Source organism: Acomys russatus, chromosome 2 (assembly GCF_903995435.1).
Source record: "Acomys russatus chromosome 2, mAcoRus1.1, whole genome shotgun sequence".
Classification (NCBI taxonomy): Eukaryota; Metazoa; Chordata; class Mammalia; order Rodentia; family Muridae; genus Acomys; species Acomys russatus.
Genome location: NC_067138.1, coordinates 76,624,518 through 76,646,126, shown reverse-complemented (window position 1 = coordinate 76,646,126; position 21,609 = coordinate 76,624,518). Strand labels below are relative to the sequence as shown.

The 21,609-nt window shown below is 40.7% G+C and overlaps 1 protein-coding gene across 1 annotated transcript in view; it reads left to right on the top strand.

The window, feature by feature from the left end:
* The first annotated feature begins 1,226 nt into the window (after positions 1 to 1,226).
* The window catches only part of Brinp1 (BMP/retinoic acid inducible neural specific 1), a 196,361-nt gene continuing 175,978 nt past the window's right edge, over positions 1,227 to 21,609 (top strand). The window contains exon 1 of the mRNA XM_051163228.1: positions 1,227 to 1,639. The gene's annotated coding sequence lies outside the window, so the exon portion shown is untranslated. The remainder of the gene's footprint in view (positions 1,640 to 21,609) is intronic.

Here is a 21,609-nt window from a genome sequence, read left to right as displayed (position 1 = left end):
CCTCTTATTCAGTCACTGTTTTCTAGATTCTTCTACGATTTTCTACTAACTGCGTTTCTCTCTTGACACTTTTTGGGTAATAGGAACATTAATATCGGTAGGAAAAACAGCTGTGGATAATATGCAGGATCCATTAGCTACATAGACCTTATACATAATATAATATACATTAGTTATTTTATTCACTTTCAGTTCCACAACAATCCTATTAGAGGGTTAGTTACAATCCTCTTAGTAAACAGGTGAGAAAGTGGAGGGTAAGGTAACTTGGACAAGATCACACACAGCCAGGATTCCAGATGCCACCTAGCACGTTCACTTTTTACTGAATATGGATTCCTTTATATTCTTCAATATTTTCCTTATGGCTTCCCTGCCTCTCCCTCTGGTACCTTCAACCAAGCTTTCCATCCTGGCCATATCTTTAAGTACCAGGAATCTGCACTTCTGGTGTGATTTAAGCTTCTAGTAAAGTAAAGCAAAATATCCCGAAGCATACCTTGTGAAGGTTTAGACCCTGCAAGGGCCTTCTGTTTAGCTTCAGGGAGAGGCCCTGCCTGCACCTCAGGATGAAAGCGGAGTTTACGCTATCTGTATTATCTGTATTTTTGTCTTAGTCTAGGTACCCTGGTCTTTTCCCTGTCTCTAGTGGTCCCTGGAGAACTTTCAGTTCTCTTCGTCTTCCCACTCTGAAATCCTTCCCACGTGAGGAAGCGCATGCTTAATTCTGGGAGGTTAAGTGGGCTCTCGCCTACACAGAAAAACAATTTTCAGTAGTCACAGGGAAACACAGATACACAACGGAACTCAGATGTGCGTCACCTCAGACGAAACCCACACTCAAGTATGTACACGCAGTCACGTCAAGCACCAGCATAATCAGAAATACCCAGCCGCTCACGCACCACTCAGCTACAGACCGGTTTCAGCTAGAATCACGATTCGGGAATTGCGCACACATGGTCCCTTTGGGTTCTTTTATACAGAGACTCGCCGCGCCGTCCCCAGACCCCTGAGACTTCCCTTGAGGCTCATCCTTGGCCCACTCAGTCTGCCCCTCCCACCAAGAGGCCCCACTTCTTTTCCTTCTCTTCCTCCTCCGCCTAAAGCTGTACAAAATACTCCTAGGAATCTACCCCGGCGCTCGGCTCCTCCCTCCCCGCCTCTCGGCAGCCTCTCCCCCATTCATTTTCCTCCTTTGCCGGCGAAGTCCCTCCCACTGCCTAGCCCAGCCTCCGCTGCTCCCCGCCCGGAGACCGCGGCGTACTCGGACTTCCCACTCCATTCGCCAGCCGCCTTGCTCCGAGTGCCCACGGCTGGGAACTGATCTGCCGCGGGGGGGCTGGAGGTGGAGGAGAAGAGCGCAGGCAAAGGAGAGGGCCAGAGAGCCAGAAAGCCCGAGGCAGAGGGAGTAGTGGCCGCCTTCCGGAGCCAGGATTCATGCCTGTCCTCGGGACCAGCCAAGGGGACTTTACGGCTGAGTATGAGCCAGGCTGCTAGGAGCCAGGTACCCCTACGCCCGCAGTCCCCGCGCCGTCCCCGGTATGCGAGCTGGACGCAGGGCTCTTCCAAGTTCCCACCGAGCCGAATAAAAAGCGTCCTCCTGCTGCTCTCCGCCAAAGACGGACATTGACTCCAGGTAAGGAGACTCCTAGAGCAGCTCCCGACAGCCCCACTGCCCTTGGAACCCGCCCCGGACCGCAGTCGGGGCGCCCCCGCCCGCGCATCCCCTCCCCCTTCCAGCACCCTGGTCCGGTGTTATTTCGCCACCAAGTCCTCCTCTGTTCTGGAGACTGGGGTCCGTGTAGATTGGACTTGAAGGGTTAAATGCGGGTTTTAGTAAGTGGCGTATGTGTCCCCGCGCGCTCCCGACGTGTGTACCATGGTAGGAACTTGATGTGGTGCTAGTCTGTGTTTGCCTGTGCGGCATCGTTTGTTTGCATTTGATGTGTGTGTATGTGTGTGTGTGTGTATGTGTATGTGTGTGTATGTGTGTGTGTGTGTGTGTGTGTGTGCCCTATAACCTACTTTCAGGGCGATGTGTGTGAGTGTATGTTTGTACCTATGGTGTTCGCATGTGTGCGCGTCTATGTATTTTTAATTAGGTCTCTTCAGATTACAGGGAATGGAATGGAGTTCTTACTACCATATCACGTAGCCACCGGGAAGCCCGCTGTGTGTACTTCCTCTTAGGGCTCTGGGCTTTGGTTTGGGAGAGATGATAGGAATATAGACGGTGCCTTGTTTAGCCCAGTGTTGGTACCTTTGAAGGAAAAATTCGTCCAGAACATGGGGTAGTGGTGCACACTTAGACCTATCCTTTAAAATGAAAGAACCCTGTCCAAAACCGGAGACAAGTGAGATGCTGTCCCTTTAAATTCCACACTGGGCAGAATCCAGGATTCTGATGGGAATTTGGAGAAGCTGGGTATGGAGTGAGGAAAAAAAATGAGGAAGTCAGGGATCTCCTTATCTACTGCATGGTAAATATGGGGTGGAGAGATGACCATATCTTGCTGTTGCAATCACAGCACACCCCCCCTCATTTTGAGGAGGTGGTCTGTGCAAGTTTGCCTGGATCATCCTAGGGGAAAGGAGTAAGCTTCTTCTGGGCATGTTGCTCCTCCACTGCAGTCACACAGGAACCATTGAAAATATCCTTTGGGGCAGCCCTGAGTGAGACTGATAGGGTACTCTCTTAGGAAGCATTCTTTTTGCTTTCTCCATCTCAGGCAAGCTCTGGAAGCTCCAGAAACTATTCTAAAAACCTTGCTTTCTTATGGCCCCAGGAAGTTAGGAAGATACTGGGAGAAAGGGGAGAGATTAATATGTTTTGGGGAGGGGGTGGTGGGAGGTCTATATGAGTGTGTTTAAGGACCAACGGAGACCTACAGCTTGTGAGCAACTGTGGGTGGGGAACCCATGATAGAATGTGGTGGTAGTTGACTTAAACTGCTGATTTGCACCTCACATTTTATGCTTGACTCTACAATACTGCCAAGGGCAGCGGGCCCTGAGGAGTCTCTCAGGGAGGTAATGTGAGTTAGGGGTCTCCTTATTATTTCTTCGACCTTTTAGGAGCTTGTGTAGGTAAATACTTTGGCCACCCTGCCCAGGTACAGTTGGGCTTTGGTTCTGAAGCCAGCCATTGATTTGATTCCCGGCTGCCTTTTAAAGGCTTTCCCTACTCAGCAAAAATGCTGAGTTTTACTGCTGTTAGCATGGCTTCCAGACTAGGCAGCTGTTACTTTCTCAAGGTAAATGGCAGCCATTCTGATTGTAAGCAGTGAAGCCAGAAGAGGAGGCCACGGTGGTGGGATACAATGTCTCTAAGGGATCCTTGGAAAGGCCTCCTGGGAGGAAAAATAGAAATATACTTGTTTAAAAAGCTGTTTATATGTACGTCTGTATCTTCTGAGGAGAGATTAAAGCAAAGGCATGTTTGCATGAACCTGCCCTGGCTGGTGGGTGACTATTCTACCTGCAAGCACTTGCACACATACCATTCTTTGGCTACAGGCTGATTTCTCAGGATGAAGCCTTCAGGAGGGCATGGCCATCGAGACTTTACGAAACTCAGGTTAGAGCACAGCTTCCTATTGTAGTTTGGGGAGGGGGTTTGGAAATAGAGGAAGAAGTCTGATGTTGGAAAAAGCTCTCATTATCTCTTTTCCAATGTATGAATGATCAGAACCAGAAGGCATATTAAAGAACAAGGCGGCAAGATTCTGCCTCAGAGAGAAGGTGACAGTTTCTCAGTATTCATTAACATATTGGTAGCTTGAACCAGCGCCTGAACCTAGCTTGTCTTTCAGCCAGATCTATGTCTTTTTTTACTCCATTATCCCATTCAGGAGCTCACAACACTTCCTATCCCTACCCACCCACCATACTCCTCATCAAGATAAATGCTTGTCATCCCTTCGGGTACTTCTTGTTTCAAAGATGTGTTCCAGACCTTCTTCATATGGACTCATGACCTGAGAGAGAAGGTACATAATGTCTCAGTCATTATTCTTGCTTCACAAAAACATTTAAATACAGGTACAGACACATATACACACAAGAGGTGAAAGAGAGAGAGAGAGAGACAGACAGACAGACAGACAGACAGACAGACAGACAGAGACAGAGAGAAGCAGATGCAGAGGCAGAGAATGTATATTCTGTTTTCAATGTCATCAGATAATTAAATGTACATGGGAACCCAAGGATATATGATTTTTATATAAAACTATATAGAACGTTTCTTGAACCCTTTAGGAGGAAAGTTTCATTTTCTGGAGAGCAAAGTGTGCACTTAGCCATCCATGCAAATACTGTTAAAAATTATTTACATTAGTTAAACTCTCACTTCTGTACATTTGTGGTATGGACACAAAGCATACACAGGAATATGCATGCATCCATACACAGGTGTATTTATACAGGACCAGAAGCCCTCCCTTCCTGATACATTCCCCCAAATAAGACTCTTAACCTCCATAGGAAATTGAGCTACCCTGTGTAAATGCATGGCTTGTAGGTGGGATGGGACTCACAAGCTCAGGGAAAGGAAAATATAAAGCCCTCTGAATCACAGGACCTTCAGAACTTGAAAGCAGGTTCACTAAAAATAGGTATGTTTCCAGGCTTTTATATTTTTCTTTTGGGAGTTCAGGGAAGAACTGAGAAATATGGGGAATTTTAGGCCTATCTGCAATAAAGCCATTAACAACCTCACAAACATTGTCTTTTCTGGAACTGGATAGCACTTTAGCTCCCAGAAGGGGGAGCTGTGACTCCATTTCAGCCAAGAAGAAACAGCATGGTTACTCCAAATCAGCTCTGGGGCCTCCTGCTGAGTTGAGAAGGCCCAGTGCAGGCTGCAGGGAACATATCTGTAGCCGCATAGGTGGGGACTGTAAAAATGTTCTCTTCTGTTCAAGTGGGACATCTCATTCTTGGTGCTTTCGGGAGAGTTTATGCTATTGATCAAATAGCTCTTTTTCTCTGGACCTGTCTTTGCCCCTAAATGGCCCTACAAAGTATGAGGAAATATTTTCTGATTTGCATGTGCTCTTTCATTTTGTTTCCTTAGGGGAAATCATTGGAACACATCACCAAAGTAGGTCCTTAAAGTTACCCATATCATCCTTTTCTCCTGTATCATTTAACTTAAAACCAAAAGTTTAACAAATAAGTTAGTCAACTCATGGTAACAGTATCAACAACAACAGGAAGCAGAGGACGAGTTATCAAATATAATTTTTCAACCAAATTCCCCTCTCATTGTTTTTTATTTTATGGTTTCATATGAAAGATATCATACTTTCCTCTATCGCACAAGCCGTACTTGCATTTTCGCATCTAGCTCAGAGAATCCCTCTAAGAAGTCTTCCCAAAGCCTTGTTCCAGAACCTCTCTTTTGTCTTAATTTTGATATAATTTTGTTGGAAACCATATTTCTTTAGTTTTCACTTCTATTAGCTCTGTTTTTTAGCCACAAAGGATTAGGTCTTTCTTGATCACATCAACATGTGCTCTTAATAGGAACATTTCTCTTTTTCATCCCTGGGGTTTGGCTCACTTTAGTTGTTTATCAATTTTTGCATTGGCATGCCATATCCAGTGTCAACAGAATCTATCAGTCTCCCCACATGCACCCCAGCCACACAACTGGTTGTTGTTTACACAAAGCAAAACCATTATGTCTTCAAAAATCACACCACTTAGATCAGCAACTCAGGGATACCAGTGACAATACAGACAGAGGTAGTTATATCCAATTTGACAGTGCCCCTTTCTGTGTGCCAGGATCTTTAGTTTTAATCTCCTTTCTCAGGCAGTGAGGTAGCCACACTCCCTATTTGGAAGACAGTGAAGCTCATTTTGTCAGCTCCTCTGAAGGAAGAGGGCAAGGATTTGAACTTTTCTTGAGCATTTCCACTCTTCTACTACACAAGCAGTACCACCGACTGCTGTTGAGACCTGCCTGTTCAATGGATGCCACAAACAGCTGAAGCATACTGTCAGCTCTTTTGGAGCAGATGCTACGAAGCTGTTGTGGAATTCCTGGATTTTTAATAAAAACAAAGTGTTTTCTTTGATGATTTCTGAAGAAACCTCTGAAAGTTTTTCAATAATCAAACCTCTCTCCATAGTCAGGGATCAAATCTGCTTTGGTAACACAGGCAACATGTTTCTTGTGGTCTCTGTTTTAATACTAATAGTGTGTTCATTACCACATAATGGAGCCTGGGTTAAATCTGGAGAGATTTGTGGATGTTTTCTTATTTTGACTGTAAATTTTCCAGTTATCTACAAGTCTCATAAATTGAACTAATATGATTATTTTCTAGACATAAATTATTTACAGACAATGTAAGTATAACCATTGAAAATATTCTCCTCGCATCGAAGAACAAGATTCCTGTTATATTTATTTGAAAAATCTGCATCATACTGCACAGTAGATTATGATCATTCTCTAGACTCTCTCACCTTCAGGGTGTGAGAAGGATGTGTTGTGCCTTAAAATCAAAAGAAAAAAGTTGTTTATTTTAAGTAACAGTAGATGTTAATGCAGTGACAGATGTTGCCCTAGAATACTGCTGTCAAATAGAACGTTTGAGAATAAGAAAATTGTTCTCTGTGCTAGCCAATATGGTAGCCACTTGCTCAAATATGCCAGGGGATACTGGAGATGTGAGCTTTTGATTATCTTTGATATTTATTTGCTTTTCATTTTGATTTACACATCTGTATGTGGATGGTGGCTGTTGAAATGGACAGTTCAGGTTTAGACATCAGGAATGGTTTATGAACATGGTCCTGCTTTCACTGGGGTTCACATATGGAGGAAGAGATGAGTAAGCAAATAGAAAACCACAGTAATTCAATCAAACATTAAATGTCATACGAGTCATTAAGGAACCTATGCTAGAAGGGTAGGTGGGCGATATAACTTAAGACGAATTAGTCATGAAAAGCCATTTCTGAAGAAATAATACTAGTGTGATATCTTAAATAAGTAAGAGAAATTGAGTTATTATGCAGGGGATGGTTAAGAAGCCTAAGGATGCACAAACACCAAGTGTGGATGAAGTTTTAAACAAGGAGGAATGTGACATAAGATAAAACAAGAGAGACAGACATGGCCCACTTCAGAAAGGGCTTGTACAAGGGATTGGGAGGTTTTAACATCTGTATTGACACATCTTTAGTGGGATAGTAGGAGGTCTGAGAACAGAAGGCATTCTGGGAATTGACAGGAGGTCATTATTAGATACTCTCTGTTATGCTTTCATTATTCATTTCAATGTGTCCTGCTCATCTTCATTTTCAGTCCTGCTAGGGGTATCACATTCTAGGAATCATTAGGCTTAAAATCCAAGAGTAAATGGACAGAAAAGGTGGAAGAGAATGAAAATGTGGGCAGCAGGTAATTGAAAACTGAGAGTAAGAGTATATATTCTGGCTGCAGTTTCAATCTGTGAAGGTTTATCATATTATTTGCAAAAGAATTTGAACAATGTTGTTGAGTGGATATACAAGTGAATGCTGATAAATGCAGGCCATCTAATAGAAAAGATATGCAAATTCCCATACATTCATAATAGGATTACAGTTGCCATTTCAAAATCTTACAGACTTTAGGGAAAGGGGAAAGCTAAAGGAAGAGACAACAGTAAAGACAGTGATGAGGATAAACATCAACTGTAAGATCTTGGTGATCAGCGAGTATATCTTTTTATTTCATATCAACTTAACTTCAAAATTCCAAAAGATACTAGTACGGAGACATAAGGCTCTTGATTCTAATTCTGGCTCCTCTCAGTGCCTATAAAGACTCCTTAAGAGTCTATCTTTCTCTGTCTGGGTTTATCTTCTGTAAATTTAGAAGTACCATGCTGTGGCTTAAGTCACTGAAGAGATATTCTTGTGTGTATGGATATGCAGTATGAGAAAGTTCTTATAAAAGCAGAGAGAGACCTGTGCACAGAGGCCGTACTTCATCATAAGAGTTAGCTGTCCTCTCAGAGATGAACACATCTAAAGGAAGTCATATCTCACAGCACTGATTGTGATTCAAGACAGGCTGGCTGAGTGGGATAGATTCTGAACCTGTTGCCACTGGTGCAACTCTTAATAGCAAAGTGATTAAGTGTTAACATGAAAACCACTATCCTCCTGGAACACACAGCAGCCCAAAACGGGTTTCTACAAATCCATAGACAGTCCTTGCTACTGAGGGGGCAAAGAAGACAATTAAGAAAATAATGAGGCCAAGGAAAAGTGAAATTAATTTTTTTCATATGAGAGTGAGGGGGGCTTTGTCTCCCCAGGGAACTCTCATTTGGAGATTGCAAATGGCCTTAAGGAGAATTGCCTGAAGACTGTGCATGAGAAAGTGAACAGTGGTCAATTCCTATCATTGCCTGCTACCACCACACAGGAAGAGGGAATCTGATGAAGGCACACAATCTATCAGTCTTAACAAATTCTGCTCTCACAGGGTGCAGAGCTGTATAGAGGCATGTTGGCAACACCTTGGGAATAGCTAAGTAACTGTATTCCCCCAGGTGTGGGAGGTAGATCCATAAGGCAATTAGCAAAAGTAAGATACAGTCATTTTTGTGTAAACTGTAAAGGTTGGAACAGCAGGGCTCTGAGTAAATGGCCCATCTGAACAGCTAGAACTCTTTTTAAGGGTTAACCCAATACAGACCCCAAAGGCTTTCTGAGATATAATTTATCTAGCCTTTTAGAGGCCCAGAAAATGAGCCGGTGAGGAAGAACAGTTTCTGTGGGTAATGTGGAATAGCTGGGTTACAGATTACATGTTGATTTAGTTGGAAGAAGGTTACATACATATCCAGGGGATGGCTGATTTTAGAGGACACACCCTATGAAAGGATAAGATTTCAAGCTGCTATTCTAAGAATTAACTATCTGAAAAAAATGGATGAAATGCTTGACATTTGTAGGAATCCCTGGAGTATGCAGAAGCCCCATGAAAAACCAGGAAGAGCATTCTCAGAATGGAGACCATAGCTTTGAGCACATATGTTGCTGTTTATATGGTACTGGGTAATCTAAATTTCTCACAGAATTGATGAGTTCTGAGTTTATAGGCACATTGTAGGGGAAGGACCTACAAGGAGCCTTGCTAGTACTGTAAAAACAATTACACAGGCACAGCAGCCATTTCAAAAGAGAAATTCAGCATTTTGATATGTGTAGGCGTGTACAGAAAAGATTGAAAAATAGATTACCTGGGAAGGGCTAGTAATGTAGTTCTGCTGCTGGGACACATTTTGGGGACAGGACTTTTTCAGAGGAAGTGGTCCTCATCAAGTGCCATTTCCAGAGATGGCAAAGGCTGGGGAGGCCTGAGAGGGTTATAAAGAATTTTGTTCTAAGTACATATCAACAGAACAGCATCTTTCAAAGTCCGGTGAAGCCTTACAAATGATTTTTGAAAACATTAGCAAGCCAGCCACATTTTTGTTCTTTTTCTGTTCTCTTTCTTGTAATGGAAAAATACATTTACTCAGAGTTCAGGGTCTTCACCCACAATATTATATGACCACTCTTGAACTGAGGTCATGTGTGTGTCAAACTTGTTTGTTTATTGTTCGTTGTACTATAATGGATATGCAGTAGATTCTTTTTTGCATATTGTCTACAAGCACATAGTATGTAGAAAAATCTCCTATTCTGTACATGGGAAAACCAAGGTGTGTAACAATAATGTTTCCTGTTGAAGACCATATTCTAAATCAATTGTTGTGGTATCTGACTTGAAAGCAGAGAGGTTGAAAGCTTGAGGGCTGGATTCTGAATACTTGCACTACCACCTACTAACTCTCTCATCTTAGCAGTGGTACCTAACATCCCCATGTCAGTTTCCCCATCCATAAAATAGAGCACTAGCAACTATATATAGAAGTAAGATGGGAATTTAATGATTTGATTTGTTTTTTTCAAACGGTACCTAGCATATTCTCACAAACACATAGGATTAACCCGTTTTGCTTTTCCCTGATGTATCAGACTGAACATTATCTGCATTGCCAGGTTTGTTTTCAAACTGGAAGATTCATACACAAAAAGAGATTACTTTAAGGTTTAAGGCATGACCTTATAAAGGAATGCTTGAGATCATTTTTAAAAACCAGCCTCCTCCCTGCATCTCCGGGTGCAGCAGCGAGACAGCAGTGGTTATAGGAGAGACTGAGAAAGTAGGAAAAAGGCTCAAACGCATTCAGAATTACTAAGGCAGAATTTTTATTTCTCTGTGTTGCTATGGGTCAGAAAGCAGATGTAGAGAGGTCATTGACCATAAGAGCTGAAAGCCATCTTTTGGATAAGCCTGTTTAATTTTCTCTCCTTTTTCTTTTGTCTTATTTTATATATAGAACTATTATTCTCTTTAAGGTAAAATAGAACCGATTTGGCTGAGGAACACTGAACCCCTGCAACTTCTCCTTCTGTACCAGTCTACCTTCATTTTCTAATACATAAGGCCAGTATTTCTGCCAGACTTACCTGAAAACATGGATGTTCTGTGGACTCTGTTTATATTTGTCTTCATGATTCCCTTTTACATATAAGTGGCATTTATTTTTATCAACTTCCTGAATACCTTGATATATTTTTAAATTACATTTAACCTTTATTGTGATACTCTAAATGTAAAATTATTCTCTCTAGTTTTCCAATGAGGACACTCTGTCTTCAAAATGATAATTCATTATAAAATATGCAATAAGTGACAATATTAAACCTCAAGCCCTTGTCTACCATGGCACACTAAATATATTATTTTCTGAATTGTTCTTCCTTCTTGCATTAGCCTCAGGCATTCTTCAGCTAGTAGCAGCTTTTAGTCTGCCCCAAGTGGAACTTGATGGCTACTTATAGTGGGGTTTGATGACTGCTACATGAGTTCTATTGTCTTGGGTTAGGTCAGTCATTGCAAATCATCCACCATTATGCCATGAGACTTTGCCCTTAGTTCTGATCTTTCACATGTCTAAAGTAAGAAGCAATCCATCGTATTTTCTCCAGGAGCAGTTATAAATGGGACTGCTGGAAGGAGCTTCCTAAATCCTTGCTAACAATCTGCATTTTACTTCCGTCCCTTCTTTATCTGTCAGGATCATGAATATTTTCCACTCTTCCAGTGCGTTCTGGCTGCCAATTTCATAGCCTCTTAAAATAGTAATTTAACTTCACAATGCCTCTGTAGGAAACCTTAGCTTAGCCTATTTATTTGCACCCTAATCGCAGGAGTTCAAATGCTTCTGAAACCAAGGCCAGCAGTCATAGAAAAAGCTACTTTCTAACTCTGAGCCAGAGCTAAGTGCCAAAGTCTTTCTTTTAATGGAAATGGTATCTCCAAACCCACCTGTTATCTCAGTGATCTCACTGTCACTGTTAAAGCAAGAAACTGTAGAGTGAAGATGGCATAACTTCAACAGCCAGATGTTGCAAGATACTGTACCTCTCTCTAGGCCTCTGCGCCTGTATCTCTTCTTGATTTCATTAAACACACACACACACACATACACACACACACACACGCAAACACACACGTACTCAGGAGAATGGGTGCTTGGCACAGCTGGGAACAAGTAGAAAGTAGAACTGTAGATATATTGAAAAATGCTCAAGTAGAGTTGCCCCTCCAGGATTCTAGCCTGTGAGCTCAGTCATAACTGTAGGATCACCTGCTATTGGAAAGTAAACTTAGGGAGAACTTTAAAATGGAGAGTATGTGTGGGTACAATTGTATTTAAAAATAAAAATATCCTCTTTTTATTTAAAGCAAAAAGTGGGGGTAAATTGAGAGGAGGAAAAGGAGCCATAAGGATGGATGTGGAGTGGAGGAGTAGAAACAAGAACAAAAAGATTAGTGGAAACAAACATAATGATGTGTTTGTATGAAAATGCCAAAATTACATTCTACCACTGCTCCACCACTAGTAAGAAGGGTTTTTGTTGCTATTAGCACATCTCAACAACATGCTACAAGAGAGATGAGATAAAGTTAAGTAAAACTAAGTAAAAGATGTAATGTAACAATTTTGCTCCTTGAAAATAAATAAATCTAATAATACTAACAACAACAACAAGAAGATTTTAAGAAGAGCAAAAGCTACAAGATATCACGTAGGATTATCAAATGTTTTTGTTGTTGATAATGGTGATGATGTTGTCAATTGTTTTAGCAGTAAATGCCATCCAGGCAAGCAGTGCAGGAAAACACAGATTAATTTGTAGTATTAGAAATGCACATGCGACGTATATGTGGCTTGTGTGTGATTCGTTTTAAAATTAAAGAATAGAGCTGGCAAAGTGGGTCATGTGTCAGAGTATATGGTTTGCAAATGTGTGGATGGAGGTCATATGGCCAGAGCCCATGCTAATGCCAGATGGACATGGCCATAGCCTGCGATTCCAGGGCTCTGGCTAGCTCTGTCAACAGGTCTGAGTTAGCCGAGACCTTCTTCAGTGACAAAGGTAGAGAGTAATTGAGAAACATTTCAGGCAGCATCACCTGGGTTTCATGTGTACACACACAAGTGTACCTGTACACATGAGAGAAAAATAAACAATACAAGGAGAACTTCTCATTGTACACTTCATTCTACCAGATGTTGTTCTAAGAGCTGTGAAAACAGCTGTGAACACTACTGATTGAGACCCCAAACCAATCTTGGAACTTATTCTCTATCTAATTGAGGGAAAATATGTAATATAAATAACCAAGCAAAAAATATAGTGTGTGTCAGATGGTGACAAGCATAATAGAAAACAGAAAAATAGAACATGATGAGAGAAGGCAGGTGGGTGGCACAGATGGCATGGTGGGATAGGGTATGCTAATATGACATGGTGGGATAGGGTGTGCTAATATGGCATGATGGGATAGGGTATGCTAATATGACATGGTGGGATAGGGTGTGCTAATACGGCATGATGGGATAGGGTGTGCTAATATGGCATGATGGGATAGGGTGTGCTAATATGGCATGGTGGGATAGGGTGTGCTAATATGGCATGGTGGGATAGGGTGTGCTAATATGGCATGGTGGGATAGGGTGTGCTAATATGGCATGGTGGGATAGGGTGTGCTAATATGGCATGGTGGGATAGGGTATGCTAATATGACATGGTGGGATAGGGTGTGCTAATATGGCATGGTGGGATAGGGTGTGCTAATATGGCATGGTGGGATAGGGTGTGCTAATATGGCATGGTGGGATAGGGTGTGCTAATATGGCATGGTGGGATAGGGTGTTGCTATATGGCATGGTGGGATAGGGTGTGCTAATATGGCATGGGGGATAGGGTGTGCTAATATGGCATGGTGGGATAGGGTATGCTAATATGACATGGTGGGATAGGGTGTGCTTAATATGGCATGGTGGGATAGGGTGTGCTAATATGGCATGGTGGATAGGTGTTGCTAATATGGCATGATGGGGATAGGGTGTGCTATACGGCATGATGGGATAGGGTGTGCTAATACGGCATGGTGGGATAGGGTGTGCTAATACGGCCATGGTGGGATAGGGTGTGCTATACGGCATGATGGGATAGGGTGTGCTAATATGGCATGATGGGATAGGGTGTGCTAATACGGCATGGTGGGATAGGGTGTGCTAATACGGCATGGTGGGATAGGGTGTGCTAATACGGCATGGTGGGATAGGGTGTGCTAATACGGCATGATGGGATAGGGTGTGCTAATATGGCATGATGGGATAGGGTGTGCTAATATGGCATGATGGGATAGGGTGTGCTAATATGGCATGATGGGATAGGGTGTGCTAATACGGCATGGTGGGATAGGGTGTGCTAATATGGCATGATGGGATAGGGTGTGCTAATATGGCATGGTGGGATAGGGTGTGCTAATATGGCATGGTGGGATAGGGTGTGCTAATATGGCATGGTGGGATAGGGTGTGCTAATATGGCATGGTGGGATAGGGTGTGCTAATACGGCATGGTGGGATAGGGTGTGCTAATATGGCATGATGGGATAGGGTGTGCTAATATGGCATGGTGGGATAGGGTGTGCTAATATGGCATGGTGGGATAGGGTGTGCTAATATGAATGGGATAGGGTGTGCTAATATGGCATGGTGGGATAGGGTGTGCTAATATGGCATGGTGGGATAGGGTGTGCTAATACGGCATGGTGGGATAGGGTGTGCTAATTCGTGTACATAAGACAGGGAAATGCCCACAGAGATGTTGAGTTTTAAAAGAGGTCTGGATCCAGAAGACAACCTGGCACATACATATGCTGGGTAGCATTCTTCAGGTGGATGACGGCGTAAAATTCCAGAAGTGAGGCCATGCTCTAGAAGGATCTTCTGAGGTGGGATCCTGTGTAAAGAGGTTAGAGTGAATAGGGTAGATGTAGCAACAGAACGTGAGGAGGAAGTTCATTAGTCTGAGAGCAAGAGCTCAATCTTAACACACCCTGAAAGTATCCCAGTTTTACAAAAGAAGTATAAATGCTTATAATTGGATAAAGGGACCCCTTTCCACATAAGGGGTCAGTTAGCTGTGCACAGTAAATGTGAAATGAAATAAAACAAAGCATAGAATGGACTTCATAGACTCTAATCATGGTTTTTGAGAAGCATCTTTATATACCAGGAGATGAAAATATAGGAAATATCACCTTTATAATGGGCTAGCAAGAAGGACCTTTCATGAGGTTTTGATGTGAGGGTGAATATCACATACAGAAAGCACTTGGGAATATGTCTTATACACGGCAAGTGCTCCATAAACAGCACTTAAGGTATCTTTCTATATTGACTTACTTTTATAGTGAGTGATTGAAGAAGCATCAGAAACAACATATCATAGAATACATGACTGTTGAATAAGATGTACATATGGAGTGGTGGCCATCTTTGAATAATGGATTGATTATAAATGAATTCCATTCATTTTTTATGCTTACCCAATATTTCCTAATATTCTGTAGTGTATGTGCCTTACATGGGTAGTCAATGCTTTAAGTAGCAGGATGAATGGATTAATGAGCAATCTGTGTTAGGTAAAAAAAAGATGAAGTACAAAAGGATTCATGAATGTATGTAGTCTACATTTCTAAGCCATTCTAAATCAAATTTAAAGATACAACTTCCTTTTTTACTTACCCTTGGCTTGAGTAGTACTGTTCCTAATACACTGATGATTGTCCAAGTGATTTGTAATTTTTAATGAAAAAAGAGTGGCTATCAGCCCCTAAAGCAAAGTACCACCTTGAGATTAAATGAAACCAATTCTTGTAGAGAGGACATTTTGTGAGTCATGGTTTGAGAAGCCTCGTAGTCTCAAAAAACTTTTCTCTATTTGTTTTGAATTTTGGGTATATTACACACACCTTCAACCTCCATTTTCTCACTTACGGAGTGAAGGCTTGAGGTTCATTGGACCACACTGAAGTTAGTATATAGGCAGGAAGGAGGTGAAAAAATGGAGCTGCCTTTGAGACTATCCCAGTTTTCCATCTTCCACTTGCATCCAAACTTGGCTTTCATCTCTGCTTTGCTTTATTATACTTCTATAAGATTTAAATAAGAAGATCCAAGGCTTTAACAATGACTTAAAAGCATTGCTTTAAATTTTTATTGCCATTTAAGCTATTGTATTGTGCTCTTTGCAAGCCAAACATGCCTTAGACACATCTCAGAGGGTTTCTTGGGAAGAAAAGATGAATATAAAACTGTGCCTTCACCACCTTTGTCATCGGAATGTATGCCACACATTTTATATTAGCAGATGAAATGATAGCAAGTCAGTGTGTTCCATATTTAAGATAAGCTCAGCTGGAAATAAATTGTTTGCCTATAAAACCTCAGGTCTAAAGGTGTGCCCACTATTAGTTTTCCAGAAAGGGTAAAGGTAGGGGTTGTCCTTAAGGTGGATATGGAAAAAGAAAACCAGGTTCCTGGAAGTAGATCACAGAACATAGAATATTAACACTAAGCTAAGATTTTTAAAACAACACATTAGAAGCCATTCCCTTCTAAACAACACATATCTGCTCCTCTCTTTTGACAGGTAAAGAAATCAAAGGCTGAGCTGATAGTTCAATGTGCAAAGTGAATCTCCTATAATTATAAGGATCCAGCTTCAAATCCACTAAAATATTGGAAAGCTGGACAGGGTAGCATGCTTCTGTACTATGAAGTTCTTATAGCATGGGAAGAAGCAGACTGCTATCCTTAAGAGACTTGATACCATATGAGCATATACAGGGGGAGGAGGTCCCCCTCAATCACTGTCATTTGGGAGGGGAGTAGAGGGAAAGCAGGAGGGAGGGAGGACTGGAAAGATACAAGGGATGGGATAACAATTGAGATGTAATATGAATAAATTACTAAAATAAAAAAAATTGAAAAAAAGGGAAGAAGCAGAGGGAGACTGTTTTCAAAGCTCACCAATATATAGCAGCAATTAACAAGAGACTGATGAAAGAAAGGAAGGAGAAGACTAGCAATTTATATTGTCCTCTGATTTCCAATGTGTCATGACACGCACACACCTGAATTCACAGCACACATTCATTTACACAGAATGCACGCATGCACATGCACATCAAACACACACACATACATACATACACACACAGACACATATGCACATGCATGCCCGCCCACTCACTCACACACACACACACACACACACACACACACACACAAACACACACACACGCGCACACACACACACACACACAATACAATTTAGCTTCCCACAATAGGGACTGCATTGACAAAGGTCACCTTCTTAGCTTAAACTCCAAGCTTAGAACACCAGTTCACTGTGTCAGTTCTAAATCATTCTTGCATAACATTCTCATATCCTTTTCCATTACTGTTTTGTTTTGTTTGGGGTTTTGAAAACTCTGAGAACAATGCATTGAATGCTACAATAAATTTGAGTGAAGCGTTATATAAAATGTAAAACTATTTTAAAGATTCATTTGTGTCGACAATATTTAATTATTTTTAATTCAAGTGTTCTCAAAATTATTTGACCTTCCAATTTCAACCTTCTCAATTTCTTTAGTTGAATTATTGGTACCCTGTATGACATAGAAGAAACTGTAAATAGTTGAAAATCTATTGTCTATAGAAAGATTGTATATTATGTTTATGATAAATTTGTGTATAGGTAATTTAGATAATCTATATCATTTTGAAATTTATGACCATAATAAGATAACTATCATAAGTGAATGAAGAAGTTTCCTTTATTTAATGTAAGCTTCATTTCTCTTTCCTTCTTTCCTTTTTGTTATTAACTTAATATTCTGCTTGTTTTTTTCCCCCTTTCCGTGTCTCTTCTGAAACATGTTTCTTGAGGATCTACTTCATGTCTTATTCTGATACATCCTTCATGAATAGAGCTGTTTTTCTGATCTGAAAACATTGAACATCTGAGAACAGAGAGATGTACAGCCTGAGATTATGCAGAGTAACTGCTTCTAAAGCTGGAGAATAACTCCAGATAATGAGGAGTAGAGAAGACACATATCCCTCTGGCCTTTGGGATGCAGATCCAGCTGGATGAAAGGAGGGGCTTTTCCAGATGGAAAGTAGGAACAAAAGTATTTCAGTGTGTCCAGAGAACAAGCTAGAAGCTGACGCTAGGGAGTTAATGCAAGGGTAGGCTGCTTAAAGGTTCAGGATTTAGAGCAACTGATTTCTTTTCATACAGTTTTGGCTGACTACTAAGAGACTTGTTGACTTGATTAGATCTACAATGGATAATGTCATGGAGGAAGAAGGGGAAAGATAGAAAACTCTTTCATAGGCATTGTGAAGATCATAACTGTGGTAGAGCTACTGTAACTGTACTGTTCTGTACTGTAGTGTACTGTAAAACACATCTAGAATAGGGCAGTGCCAGAGAAGTGAATGGACTTGAGGAATACTGTTGGCAGGAAAGGCAAGTGAGGGGTTAAAAATGGCTTCTTTTAAGGTTGTGTCAGATCAGGGCCTCCTCTCTCTAAACACCACTTTCAGAAACAGCAGGGTCTCAATTATCTCAATGTGGGCTGTGAAGTTCTAAAAAAAAGTTCTCAAAACAAAATTAAGTTTAATTTGCTTTAATTGAAAAATAAACACATGCCATGTACAGCCCTAACAGCAGGAGGATAAAAAGGCTAGAAAATGAAATGAACTGTTGAGTATGGAAGGCCAATATTGGATATCATAAAATGGTAATTGGTATTGACTGAGAAAATGTATTTAGAGTTATACTGAGGAGTAGAAAGCAGTGTCGTCATGTCTGACTTTTGGATTTCTTAATGTTTTGTCGAGTTGATATTTTTGTTGTTTCTGAGACAGTGATGGTAACTACAGAATTTGGAAAGCTCGGAAGTTGGTGTCAACAGTTTTAGGGTCACCATTTTTTCTATCGCTTTAAGGGATTTTGATAAATCGTAATTATTCTCAGCTTCATTATCTCCATAATGAGAGAAAATATTGTATTTCTGAGGGGACTGCGTAACTAATATACGTTCGGATTCAAAGAGGTGATATGATAGGACACAGAGAAGGGGAAAAATATGAAGAATGTTGGAAGAAGGCATTGGCAATGAAGAAAAAGAAGCCTGCTACAGTTAGGCCACCTGCCTCAGTCCATCAGGAGCATTCTGTTCAGGCATTCAGGGTTTGTGCTAGATGCTGTGATAAACAACTGGATCAGTTTGCACAGCATCTGTACTCTAGCAGTAAATATTCTCAATCTTTGGACCATAAAATAAAATTGACAACAAAGATGAGCACAGAGGGGTTCTATAAGAGACAAGTGGCATGCTCTTAGAACTCTTGTTTGGTACTGGGTATTTTTCCGTTTTGTGGCTTCTCTGTCCTTCCCACTTGGTAGAGCTACTTTGGCTACTTTTAGGTCCCCTGTGCCTCAGAGTATGGCCATGGCAAGTTCATTCTCATCAGGAGATTTGAGCTTCAAATTGTAAGCTATAAATGTCAGATTCTTGTAATATTGACATCTGAGAACCATAGTTGTAGAATTTTAGAAGCTATCAAAACTTTAAATCAGAGAATCTTAGGAAAATAAAAACTTAGAGTCAGAATATATAGACTCATAGAAAAGAATATTTGTGGAGTTTAAAAATCCAATCTTAGTACTATCAAATATTGATGGTCCTAGGATTATGAGTTTTTTAGGAGAAGGTGGCATCTGTAATTGTTTTGTTTACCTTCTTTCTCAACCTATGAAAAAGTATGAACATAGCAATGTAGACTTATAAGTATTCTTAAATAAATATGCATATGGAGTGCAAACACGGGAGATGAAGCACTCATAACACTTATGGTAAACATATTGACTAAAGGACACCCCTGGTGGTGACACATGCATCTTCTGGATTCCCTCCCATTTCCTGACAGGATAATGGTTGGCTTTATTGACACCTAAGACAAATACTTACCTTGAGCAAGACAGATATTGAAGCACAATAGGATAAAGATCTTTACTCACTGACCAGCTCTGCCAGTGAACATTTCTCTAAATATGCATTGTCTTAGGACAATACAAGATTCAGGTAGAGCAATATGTTGCCTGATGCCCTGTGATTTTGATGCTGTTTCCGAGGCAGTATTTTGCATATCTGGTGACTTCGACATTTATTCCAGTTTTCATCCCCAGCTCTCCCTCTCTTGTACACATGATAAACTACTGTTGATCTGCGCTCTGCCTTATTCTATCTGTGAAACACTGGCTCAGACAATCAAGACTTGTTTTCATCCTGGTATCTGTTTCATATGTGACATTTATTTCCTCCAGAATATATGTTCTAACACAGGTCTTCATATTCAGTGGTCTGTTTTGACATGTAGAGGAAGAACTTAATTTGAAGAAGTGTATAGAGTGAGTCAAGCTTTGTTTTGAACTACAGGAGCTGTGTGTTTCTGTGGATGGTGGTGGTGGTGATGGTGGTAATGGAGTGCATTTGTGTGTGTGTGTGTGTGTGTGTGTGCATGTTGTGGTATGTGTGTATGCTGTATATGTGGTATACTCGTGTGTGTGTATACGTGTGTGTTTCTGGTGTAAGTGTAGTCTACATAGTGTGTACACTATGAACACTATATGGTGTCTGCATAGGGGAGAAAAATGTGTATTTGGTATATGTGTGCATGTATGGTGTATGTCATATGTGTATACTATGTGTGGTATGGGTGAGGGTGGTATGTGTATTATGTATTATGTGTAACGTGTAGTGGTATGTGTGGGGGGTGTTTGTGTGTGCTGTGGTATGTACGGTATATGATATGTAGTAATATGGAGTTTAAATTTCTCAGGGTTCTTCTTTGAGGTGTGTGTAATTTGTATGTGTATATCCAAATATGTATGACTCACATAAATAGTGAGCTTAGCTCTTTCAAATGTGTGTGTGTGCCATTTGTGCTTGAATGTACTTATGGATTCCTAAATGCATTCATATGTGAATAAACTTGTGTGGAAATGAATGTTCTCAGCAAGAGGTAAGACATTTAAGTGTTTACATGGTTCTTGATATTCATTTGTTAAGCAGCTCTAATATTTCTAACAATGAAGAAGTGCTTAAATGAGTATTGCTATATTTTTATTTGTAACTATTAAGTACAAATCACATTTTTATTATAGTGGTATTTAAAATATATTTTTTAGAAATGACCTATCTAGGGATGATAGAGAATATAGAATTAATGTTTTTGAGTGTGCTGGTGTATGCCTATATTTGTATTTATGTGTGCCTAGATGTGTACAGTATGTTTGTGTGTGTGTGTGTGTGTGTGTGTGTGTGTGTGTGTGTGTGAATGAGTTCATGTACATGGGTCAATCAGTACTTTCTAATATGCACTTCTGTTTTTGTGTATGGATATGTATTAATACATTTGTGTTACATATATATTGCACAGTTTAAACATTAACCATGTTGAAAAGCAACTGTTTGTGGTTATACCTGTTGACTAAGGGAGAGTGGATTCTGTGAGTTATATAAGAAAATCACACAGGAGACAAAGGATGACAGTTTAATATAAATTTGACTGTATTGCTGACATAACTGTGTGCTTTGCAGGGGTTCTATCCAACAAATTATTTTCTCCCGACAACTATTTTTCAGTTTATTATACACCATACTGACTGGATCAGATAATCTTGAGCTGGGTTTTGACTTAAGCATTTAGTGAATTTCCCTTAAACAGTTCAGAAACAAATCAGAAAGTAGCTGTGACCAGAGACCCTCATGGGCTTCATGCAGAACAGTGGTTTACAGTTCCACAATGCTGTGAGTCCTCAGTTATGAGACAGGCTGTATCCTAGCATCCAGTATTCTCTGTCCTTGGTCAGGTCTCCAAGTCATTTCAATAGCACTTCATGTGTTTCTATTAGGTACAGTGAAAATTGCATATCTTGATATGATCATAGACAAAAATAGAACCAAGCACAGAAAAAAAAAGTGAATGCAAGCAGGTATACACGAAACAGAAGACAGAGAGAAAGTGGCAGGGGGTGATTCAGGCTTAAGTGAATAATTTGAAGTTCCATGGGTTCAAGCATCCAGACATTTCTGTCA